The sequence below is a fragment of the Dermacentor albipictus genome, chromosome 1 (genome assembly GCF_038994185.2).
Source record: "Dermacentor albipictus isolate Rhodes 1998 colony chromosome 1, USDA_Dalb.pri_finalv2, whole genome shotgun sequence".
Lineage (NCBI taxonomy): Eukaryota > Metazoa > Arthropoda > Arachnida > Ixodida > Ixodidae > Dermacentor > Dermacentor albipictus.
The window spans coordinates 263,847,953-263,859,539 of NC_091821.1; the positions used below are offsets into that span (position 1 = coordinate 263,847,953).

At 48.5% G+C, this 11,587-nt stretch overlaps 1 protein-coding gene across 1 annotated transcript in view; it reads right to left on the reverse strand.

Annotated features, from left to right (window-relative positions):
- Positions 1–578, reverse strand: part of LOC139046737 (cell adhesion molecule Dscam1-like) — a 171,624-nt gene extending 171,046 nt beyond the window's left edge. The window contains exon 1 of the mRNA XM_070523540.1: positions 496–578. The gene's annotated coding sequence lies outside the window, so the exon portion shown is untranslated. The remainder of the gene's footprint in view (positions 1–495) is intronic.
- Between the last annotated feature and the right edge of the window lie 11,009 nt (positions 579–11,587).

Here is an 11,587-nt window from a genome sequence, read left to right on the forward strand (position 1 = left end):
ATGAGAAAGGAAAAACAGAAGGAGAAGAAAAAAAAATGCTTTTTTTCCACCTCATCTGCGCCAGGCAATATCGGAAAGGCCGCGATATGAGAAGCGCCGCGGTTGACGCTAAGCGAGTGAACAAACAGCGCGCGGAGATCGAGCGCACGTGGAAATTTTCGAGCAGACAGCCCGGCCCGTACAAGGCAGCATGGAACAGAGTGAGGAAAAAAAAGTAGCTTTAAGAAAAGACCCAATAAGAAAAGAAACGTAAGGAAGAGTGAGGCGTACACGGCTGCCAGTCAGAGCGCTTCATCATAATACGTTTGATTTATGCCGTCCGCCTCCGGCTGCAGCACGTCGGCGAGGCAGTTCCCACTTGGTGCCTCTAGCGCATGTTTTTCCTCCCGACTCCCCGATCAGACAGCTTTCTTACGGCAGCCTCCTTGCCGTAGCTCCCGCCGCAGGGAAAGGGGAATGAAAAAGTGAAAAGAGAAGTGCCAGAGGCGCGCTCACGCAAACACGGAAACCATGGTGCGGCACAGAAGCCACGAAACTCGCCGTAGAGCGCCTGTCCACATGCGTCCCACTGCTCTCCCGAAGCGTTGCGGAGCCGTCATCGCATGTAGGTGTTGCCACGACATCGCCACGCGTCAGCGGTGGGGCAGTTGAGAGGGAGGTGTTGGGGCACGGGCGTCACGCAGCGGGGTTCGCTGCGCGTCACGGCGCTACTACGCAAGGCAAAGTGCTCGTCGCAACCGCGGCCAACGTCCGACGTATGCACCCACTGCGGCGCAAACGCTTCATTTTGCAGACTCAACCGCAAAGGTTGAATATCGTGCGATCTTTTAGAACCCTGAGGCAAAGTATAGGCAAAGTATGCAGATTTCGAAGAGCGCCGCAAACAGAAGCGGATCTGACATCGGGGTGGCTGCAACTTCGGACGCCCGCACTCCTGCACGTTTGTGCAGTGATCCGAAGGCGCGGCGCTTTAGCCATTGCATGATTATAATTAATTCTGCATAATGTTATGTGGACAAACGCTCTAGCTGTCACACTTTTATTACAATGCTCAGTCCCCATATTCCCTCAATACTCCGTCTTCCTCTTTGCCTTCGCGTGCATTCGCGCATGCATCTTCATCTGAACCCTGCTTGTAACTTCCACCCGTAGCACGCGAGCCCCACCCGCCGTGGTTGCTCAGTGGCTATGGTGTTGGGCTGCTGAGCACGAGGTCGCGGGATCGAATCCCGGCCACGGCGGCCGCATTTCGATGGGGGCGAAATGCGAAAACACCCGTGTGCTTAGATTTAGGTGCACGTCAAAGAACCCCAGGTGGTCGAAATTTCCGGAGCCCTCCACTACGGCGTGCCTCATAATCAGAAAGTGGTTTTGGCACGTAAAAACCCCAAATATTATTAGCACGCGAGCCCCTTCTTAAGGGCGCGGTTGTCGCGCAGTTTGGACACCTTACTGCTTCCGTGTTTTACAGCGAAGCTGTTCATGCGGACCCTGTGCCGTCGTTGTCGGACTTCTCTAAAAAAGGGGCCACGTGACCTAGCGGCAGAGGAAAAGACAGGGGGAATGGGATTGGTGTGACCCATTTCCCCCAGTGAGAACGCTATCTTATACCCGAATCTTGTACGGTTGTCATACGGTGTATTTTCGATGATCGAGCCAGATCGGCATCGAATTTATCGGCGATTGATTTCACCCTGCCGCGAAAGAAAGAAATGTTTTGCTGGTGGTTTGCGGCCAATGAACAGTGCTCATCGATTGAAACGCGATACTAGGAGCGCATGGCTGCCGGCACTGCTTTGACGTCAATCGTCAAACCAATCCCACCAATCGTCAAAACGACTGCAGCGCCCGCATCTCCAGTGGTGAGCCTTGCGCCCAATATAAGGAGCTTTGAATGAGTGGTTCCGCACATTCCATTCCAGATACAACTATGGGAAGACCACAAGTAGTGCGTATTCCTGAGGAAGAAGCTGCCTACCGCGAGCGGCAGCGAGAGTTGGCTCGTGAACGGGCTCGTCGTCGTAGTGCCTGCCTGACGGGCACACACACACACAAAAGAAAAAGCTCCTAAATCATGCTCACCATGTGAAGCACGCAAAAGGGAAAATGCGGTGAAAGAATGGTGAAACAAAAGATTTACGATAGAGACTGCTTGCGAAGTTTGACTTGCATGGTATGATACTCGCTCTAACACAGCTTCGCTGCTTGACAATCTTCACGGACCGGAAGCGGCGGTGATTTTTTTTGTTGATGCATCTGGTCCTACTGCACGGCTTTCTCGTCCAGGGTTTTGTACACGTCAACTGATATCCAGAATGCCTCGACCAAGCAGAAAATGGAAGACGCTCGCTTGCCCGACAGGAACTCGTCCCTGCGGCTCGCCTCTGTTGATAGCGTGCTGAACATGCGCTCGTGGTAATGTTTGCTGGCGAGGCACATGCGATGTAGTCTACCAGTTCTTTAACAGTACCGCGCGAGCGTCGACTGGCCGGCCGGTCAGCGCCTTCTAACACTGCGAAGCGACGAGATTAGCAAGAGTAGCGCACGCGCACCAAGTACACTGGAACTGCAAGTTTCGTCTGCTAGGCTCTTTCCACCAGCACGACACAGCCCCCGGCACGATTAACTCGGTGCAAGCTCCCCGGCTTATCGGAAATAACGGCGCGCAGTGAAACACGTGCGCATGCGCTACTTCTGCTGATCTCGTCGCTTTGCGTAGTTAGAAGGCGCTGACCGGCCGCTCAGTCACCGCTCGCGCGGTACTGTCAAAGAATCGGTTGACTGTACGACTTCCACCGCCAGGTCCGTGTTCTGCGCCGTGATACCAGCCTCGGGTGTGGACCGCATGATGGCGACAGAGGCCTGGTTACCCTCTCGTTTGCAGCGCTGTTGCCTGTCCCTTTCTCACGTCCTGTTATTTCGCGCTGTTTCCACTCACGTCCCTTCTGTCGCGCTCACTTAACTTGAAATACCAGTGTCATCAAAAGCGAAAGCCCAGCTAAGAAGCACTTCTCAATGGGGAACACGAAATGAGGTGATTGGTCAGCCTTCAGTTTTAAGCCTTCAGGAGTGTGCTACGAGTATGCCTACCCCCCCCAGGCAACACATTGAAAACCGTAATAGCGGAGCTGCCATTTCTAGAATCACGGGAAGCCCGTGTGCGTTTACAAATGAGGTAACATATTGAGTCATAAGTGCAGATAGTGCATAGGTGAAAACTTTCAGATAAATGGAACTACACGAACCAGAAATTGGTATTTTTTCTTTTCGCTATTGCTCCGGAGCAGAAAAAGAAATGGTAACGTTCCGTTTGAGTTTCGGTTCAGGCAAAATTATTTCTGGTTTTCGGTTATCAATTCAGTTCCGGCTCTTAACGGGGTTACATTATTAACGCTAAGACACAATAATATAACGCAGAAAAATGATTGAAAAAGTTTCGCCGAGCATAGTAGCAGCTCCTGTGCATCATCGACTACGTGCGGCGTGGCACCGCTTTTATATATATATATATAGGGTGTTTTTTTTAACTGCACCAAATTATTTAAATTAGAAAATTATAAATCACGGTAACGTTATGTTTATCATGTGAATGTACGGATTAGCATCCTCTAGATATGGAACAATTTCTGCAATTATGAGCGTTATTAGCGAAATTATGGTAATTAACTTTCTAATTATCAACAATAGGTGGCTACAGCAAATAAGTGCTTTGGGGCCCGTCCTCCACACTACCTATCCCAACGGTCAAATTATGAATAAGGGTCTTCATGTGGCAGCTACACGGGCAATTAGTTCCCCTTGGAAGGCTCCTTGAAACGGAAACTGGCTGGCAAAAGAGCGCCTGTGTCGTCAATGTCACCCCCCCCCCCCCAGCCCCCCCGGCTTTCGTCACGTCTCCGAAGTCACCGTCGGTCCGACCCCGCGAGCAGAGTCATAAGACTGACCCCCGCTACGAGCCCGCAAAAGTGAAATCACCATCATGTAACAACATATCGGTTTATGGGCTCCTTGTCCAGACAACAATGAAATAAAGTGCTCTGGTTCAAGTTAACAGATGTTTGCACCTTTCTTAAAAGAGAACACAAGACCTCATGGACAGAATTCACAAACTGTATCTCGTAAGAAATATTTGCCATTGGGTAGCCGCTTTCGCTATCGCAAATGATCGGCGCCCATTCTTTGAAAGCATTTCAACACACAAGTCGCTATGTGAATTTTTTTTTTCTATCACAATATATTGCCGCATGGCCTCATTAGTGAACTCCCTGTCACGCTGACTGCTAGGAACGAATGTAAAAACGCATGCGTAAATATTTCGCACATCCAATGAACCTTCCGACTCTACATGTACGAACGTGTTTTCTGCTGCGTTTCCTACAGCCCTGTCACTTCTGGAAGACATAAATCCTGAAAGCCTCGTGCTGACTTAAATAATAAAATGATGCATTCATTGAATGAATAATTAATTGAGTTTAGCGCCCTAAAAGAACACACGGGGTAAGAGAGGCGCTCTAGGGGAGGAGGCCGGTTTACTTTTGACTGCCTCGTTTTCTTGAACCTAAAGCACGGTAAGGGGAGGTTCTTGAATTTATGTCGGATGGGAATGCGGCCACTGTGGCCGGGAATTAAAAATTAAATTATGGGGTTTAACGTGCCAAAACCACGATCTGATTAGGAGGCACGCGGTAGTGGGGGACTCCGAAAATTTGGATTACCTGGGGTTCTTTAAGGTGCACCTAAAAAAAAAAAGTACACGGGTGTTTTCGCATTTCGCCCTCATCGAAACGCGGCCGCCATGTGGCTGGGAATCGAAGCCGCGACCTCGTGCTCGACAGCAGAACGCCACTGAATCACAGTGGTGGGTAAATAGAGAGAGATAAAGAGAGAGATAAATAGAAGACAGGAAAGGCAGGAATGTTAACCAGACGCACGTCCGGTTTGCTACTCTGCACTGGGGGAAGGGGGTATGGGGATGAAGAGAGAGAGGATAGAGAGAAAGAGCACAGTTTCGCGCACAATGGAAGGTTCGCACCGAGTCTACACACGGTTCCCAAGACCTGTCGACTTGAGGTACTTCAAGAGCGCTTTCGTGGCCTTCTGTGCCATCGACGCGTACGGCCAGGATCCAACGATCTTCATTACGGAAAATTGTCGAGAGTCTAGAAGGTTCAATGCTGTCCGGAGAACTTCGCGCTCGACGTCGTATTGGGGACAGATACACAGGATGTGGTCAATCGTTTCTGTGGTTCCGCAAGAGTCGCACGTGGGCGTATCCCCCATTCCAATGCGGACCGAGTAGGCCTTCGTAAATGCCACCTCGAGCCAGAGGCGGCACAATACTGTTGCCTCAGAACGGGAAATGTTTGATGGCGCTTGTAGCTTTACGGATGGATCCAGCCTATGAAGATAACACTTCGGTATGTTGTGGGTCATAGCTTTAGCCCCGATATGAAGCTGTCTTGCAGCGTCGGTTCTTGATGAGGGGATTGGAAGTGGTCAGGCATCCAGATGGGCAGACCGGGCGGCTTCGTCGGCGAAGTCGTTACCAGCAGTACTGATATGTCCAGGTAGCCACCAGAATATAATTTCATGCCCTTTAGCGATAGCTTGATGGCGATCTTCTCTTATTTCATATGTCAGCTACTCATGAGTGCTATGATATATGGCAAAATGTAGACATTGAAGTGCTGCCTTAGAGTCGCAAGAAATGACCCATTTTTTAGGTGTCTCTCGCAGGAGATATTTGACAGCACCACGCAAGGCAGCAAGCTCAGCCGCCGTTGATGTTGTCATGTGGGACAATTTGAATTTGATTGTGGTTTTCGTAGCCGGAATAAGAACGACACCTTAAGTGCTGGGAGGTGAGGCTGAACCATCAGTATAGATGTTTATTCGGTCCCCGTATGTCTCATTGATTAATAGCTGCGTAATCTGTTTCAGAGCTATTGTTGGGTGATTGGCCTTCTTATTTACACTCGGAACTCTTAGGCACACCTGAGGCTGTTGGGGACACCACAGGGGTAATGAAGGCCTTGCTGCTGGTATGTATCCTAATGGAAGACAATCCGTATGGGTGATTATATCTTCAGAAAACGTTGCACACGGTCTCTGCGATGGCAAGAATGCCAAGTGATGATGAGGGACGCGGGAAAGATGACGGATATGTGTCCTGAGACAACCCACAGCAAGGTATATTTGGATGGAATTATCTTTGGCGTGCACGATTGTTGCAGCTGTTGATGCACAGCGAGGAAGTCCTAAACACGTGCGCAATGCTTGGCCCTGTAAGCTCTCCAATGAGCGAATATTTAACTTGCACGTACTGGACAACACTGGAAGGCTGTAGTGTAAATAGCCTAGGTAAAGACCGATGAAGCCATTTATATAGTTCCTACTCAATATGGAGAAATATATAAGGACTAAATTTAAATTTAGGCGAAGTAAATAGCGAGTAACACGTCCTTTCATGCATAAAAGAGCAGTAGACTACAAGAACAGGAAGACGTGAAGGTTTGACCCGGGTAGAGACGTGGAGAGGTCACTTCCAACGGAGCTGACACAAACACGACGATACCAACGTTAATAATAAAACAGTTGGCTCCCAAATCTTATTGCCTGGGCGAGCAACATGAAAAGAAGAAAGATAAAAAAGAAATCTGGATCCGCGGTCCCACAAAATCCGTGATCAAATTAGCTCTGGAGATCTGCCGAACGGGGCCTGGGTCTTCCGGCATTCCCGGGGAACCTAGAACGTCGCCTGGGTAGCACATTTTTTTTTTTCCACGCGGAATTCGCATGGATACGTCCGTATCGCAGCAGCGTTAAACAAACATCGTGGTTTATCCGCGTACATGGCTGGGGCGGTCGAGTCATGGCGCAGGCCGAGCATCTAGCGGCAGTTGACGTCGCGAGCCAAAATAAGAAATATGCCATCTTCCAAATAAGCCTGAACGCTTTCATCTGGAAATGATAACACTGCAGAGCTAGAATGAAACGCGTTTCCATCATAAAAATGAAACGACGTAACCTGAAGCGACCGCGCATGCTATGCTTTCTATCGGTGTTGTTGGTTCGTCTCAACATTAACGATAGTGCGCTGCGTCGAAAGCTCTTCTTTTGGTCAGCGAAAGCGCCGATGCTTTTCTATTGTTGCTAAAAAAATATTGCTTCAAGTGCCATGGAAGCTTCATACCTAATGTTTGCTTGATGTTTGCTTAAGTGTTTCTGCACAAATACGAACAGAGTTCCCTGATATGGATAACACACAACCATTTGAATGGCCCGCCGTTCACAACTAGACAAATAGACATGAGGTTCCTTGGGTACTATGAGTAAAGAAGCACTTAGCTAAGTGTGCTGCTGCCCATAATTTCAGTAACAATACAGGCGCATGTGTACATGTTTCCAAACATGCTCCACTCGTCACGTTAGCCGTCTGTACATTCCGCACCTAAATATGGCATTAGATCCAGTGTCCAAATACATAAAACAAACTTGTAAGAAGTAGGACTGTGCAAACAGACTCTGGCTACGCTATGTTTTGTTTCACACAAGACAGATACCCACGTGAGCAGCCGGATGTGGGTCAGCATCCAGTCACTCAGGATACTGGCCTCAACCCACATAATATGCGACTATTGAATTACTGACATTAATCTGACTACATTATCTTTAAAGGAAGCGTAAACTGATATCATTATGCCGCCCCAGCTTTTATTACTTATAGGCCTTTGTCACCACTCTGGTGGTAGCTTTTATTAAGTTACCTATGTAACTTATTTAAGGATGCAATTTAAGGATGCACAGAAGAGCAAGCCTAAAGAGTGTTGCTTTGCGACGTGAATTTTCGCAGCCCCAGAAGCGTACCTCTTACTCATTCCTCATTTTGTGTACGTAGTCTGCCACGTGGGTTGATTGCAGCGTTATTGTTTCTATCTGCCCGGAACGTCGCGTTATTGCTCCGACGCTGGTCCCCAAGTATACGCACCATAAATTCCAGGCGCTGCATTAATCTTTCACTAAGCTACATTCCGGCCTGCATATACGTCGTTTCGCGACAGACCTGTAGTGGGTCGCTACAGAGTTATTGCCAGTCAGGCACCCAAAAAGAGAAATAAAGACGGACATTCCGAAGGCTCGCATGACTGCCACAGCCGTGAGCGCTGCTTATATGAGCTCATATTTCTTGCGGTGCGCCGCTGGACGTTAATAGAAAAGCTGCTAGCACAGCAGGTTTATGAGGGAGTCACGTTTCGAGCTGAGGCTGTGGGGTTTAATGTACCATCTGTACAAGCCACTCGCACGAAATATCAAACGCAGTGCCTTCCGTGTATGTTTCGCACTGCCGAAGCATCCGTAGCAGGAAGTATAATGTAGAGAAGCAAAGAATGCAACACTAAAGCTTTGCACTGCTGAGCACGAGGTCATGGGTTCGATTCCCGTCGCGGCGGCCGCAATCCGACGGGGGCGAAATGCAAAAATAAATATCGCGTACCATGCATTTTGCGCACGTTTAAGACCTACAGGCGGTCAAAATTATTCCGGAGCCCTGTTCCACTACGGCGCCTCTATAACCCACGGTGCAATTTCGGTAGCGTAAACCCTACAATTGAACGCAACGGAATAACACTGGACTCAGGTACAAGGAGGAATGTATGCTGGGTTTCTTTTTATGTATCTACAACGAATAACCATTTTATTTAAAGATCACCATAAGTCTGAGCAAACAGAGACTTTGTATCATCAAAACATTTCGATCAGTTGTTGTGGTACAGCTTTTATTATCGAAGGATATCTCACCACTCAGTCTAACACCTTGTGCCGCAGAACCAGGAGCTTACGTTGCGCAGAATGGGGCGCTCAAGGGGCGTATGCGGTACGGGTGGTATGGCGTCGTTCGGTCATGCGCTTCAAACATGATGCGGCAGTGGTCTCTTCCCACCATCGCAGTCTGCAAACTGTAAGCAAGGTGCTGCTGGGGTACAATTACGTGCAACTCCGCTAAGTCTACGATTCGACATAAAGGTGTTCTAAGAATTGCGATACTAGTACAGCACGAATTTTGAACTACCGTAGTTGTGGTGACTTCAGCAGCGAGAAGAGTAGCCCAACAATCAACAGTGTCGGCATTTACAAACCATCTCCTACGCATGCGTACCACCCCAGATTGGCAGTTGCCTCTGCGCACGTTTCGATATCACGTCGATCGCTATGGGCAAACACCAAGTGCCGACCAGGGATGAAGCGCTGGGTCCCAAAGCCCAACGTCGCCGAGAAATAAGAACCTCCTTGCTGAGCATACGCCATGCGTCATTGGGTTTAATCGTCATGCGCACTATCGCGCTCAGCGTGAGGTGAGTCCTTCCCAGTTTTCTAGTCACGAAACTCCGCCGTCGATGTTCATAAGCTGAGCGAGGTTCATATAGCTGCCGCAACGCGGCGCCACTGTGCCTCAAAGGGCATCGTTGCGTACCGAGACGCTCGCGCGGTGCGAGGTGTGCTGATTGTTATGGTGCGTTCTGCGCATGTGCTGCGCTATTTTTCGAGTTCTGGGCCGCTATTTTATAGCGATGCCTTATGCCTCATTCTATGCTATTCTTATCATCTACCACACACGGCCGTCCGATCTCGTTGATAATGTGGGCAGACCGTCGCTCTGACCACTGGCCAAGCGCGAAAAGCGTGAAAAAGCATAGAATCGGAAAAGGCATCGCTAAAAAATACCGGTCCTGGGCTGTTCAGCTGAAGCGGCGGGTGGGACGACGATGCCGAACATGTGTTGCGTGCCAGGGTGCCGTTCCGGCTGCGAGGGAACGGCCGAAAAGGTGTTTTGTTTACCCAGTGAGAAGGGGAGCTGCGCGAGAAATGGAAGCGGGCCACACCGCGGCATGAAACTGGTGGTTTTAACTTTGAATGCAAATTATTTATTTATTTATTTATTTGGTACATACTGCTAGCCTTAACGAAGGCTTTGGCAGAAAAGGGTACATTCATAAAAGGGAAGATACATCATTCACACAGGGTTCAACGATAATTATTTACAAGAGGCCTTGGCTTTGGTTTAAAAACAATCGTATACATACTCATGTACAGCGATATAGATAATGCACATTCATGGTGACAATACAATATAATGTAAAAAACCACATTTCATCATGTAGCAACAAAGATATGGATAGACAGCTTAGACAAAAAAGAATCGAGGCTTGTACAATCGACAACTTCTTGTGGTAACATATTCCATTCTCTAATAGCTTGTGGAAAGTATGAATATTTGAAGGTGTCATTGTGAAACCTATACTCAGATAATTGTTTATTACGCGTTTGTGCGCGAACCACTTCGACGGCTCGGACACCATCACTGCCTACGGTTTCGAGATAACCTTCGACGCCGCCGTATCCCTGACGCGCGAAAAGCCGACGCTGAAGCCTAACGCCGTCACAAGAATTTTTGAGGGCCTTCCAGCGAATCTCACGTGACCCAAACATCGGTCCCGCTCATCGACAATTCGACCCCCATGCAAACCACCCCGTTAGTCGTCGGGTACAATTGAAGAGCGCCCATCTTTTTTTTTTAATTGTCTGAGTAAGAAAAAAAACTGCGGTATTGGTGCTATGACTACTTTTGTTTGTTTAAGAGTTGATTTCCCGTGTGTTATGAAATGCTTATTCTTTGTGCTATGTTGTGCAGAGAAACAATGGACTATGCATTCTGTATTTATTACCATTCGTTTGCTGGTGCTTGCTGCGCCCCAACGCATATCTCCCTTCTTTTGGCCTCCTTTCTTTATGCTTCTTATATCAGCGCCATGCTTTTAACTGACTTCTTGCATTGTGAATGGTGGAGCATCCGGGACCGAAGACCTCTTTCTGTTGTCTGTATGTCGCTTATTTTACATAATAAGGGCCAGACAATGAAATCTTCCTTACCTCAGTAAGGAAGCCTTCATTGCAGTGAGGCTACCTTATGTCACTCTGAAAGGTTCCTTACTGAGGCGCCCTCGGTGAAGGCTTCCTTGGTGCTTTCTTGGTACTTCCTCAGCATAAGAAGCCAAACAATGAAATCTTCCTTACCTCACTAAGGAAGCCTTCATTGGGGTGAGGCTACCTTATGTCACTCTGAAAGCTTCCTTACTGAGGGGCCCTCGGTGAAGGCTTCCTTGGTGCTTCCTCAGCATAAGGTAGCTCCAAAGCTACCTTCATGCGTCCTTACGCCGCTCCTGGCCCTGAACGAGCGCTTCACCTCACTGCTTAACCACGTGGCATTCGCTTGCGCATGCGCACTGTCGCCCACCTGCGGAGAAGCGCGAGCACGGTACGTCTTGCCAGGCATGTTCGTTTCAGTCACGCGTGCGGCATGCAAGCATTGCTAGGCGTTGCTAGGCGTTGCAAGACGCCTGCGTGCCAGCGTTGCTGGAGCACATCAAGTTTTGCACTGTAATGCGCAACTTTTTTTTTAACTTTAGTAAACGAAACTAGAAGAAAGCGTCCATGCTTCTCTATATTAGCTATTCAATTTAAAGACTGTGCGACGATACAAAATTTTTTAATAGAATAATGGTGTTCGCGGAAAGATTTGAAGAGATAA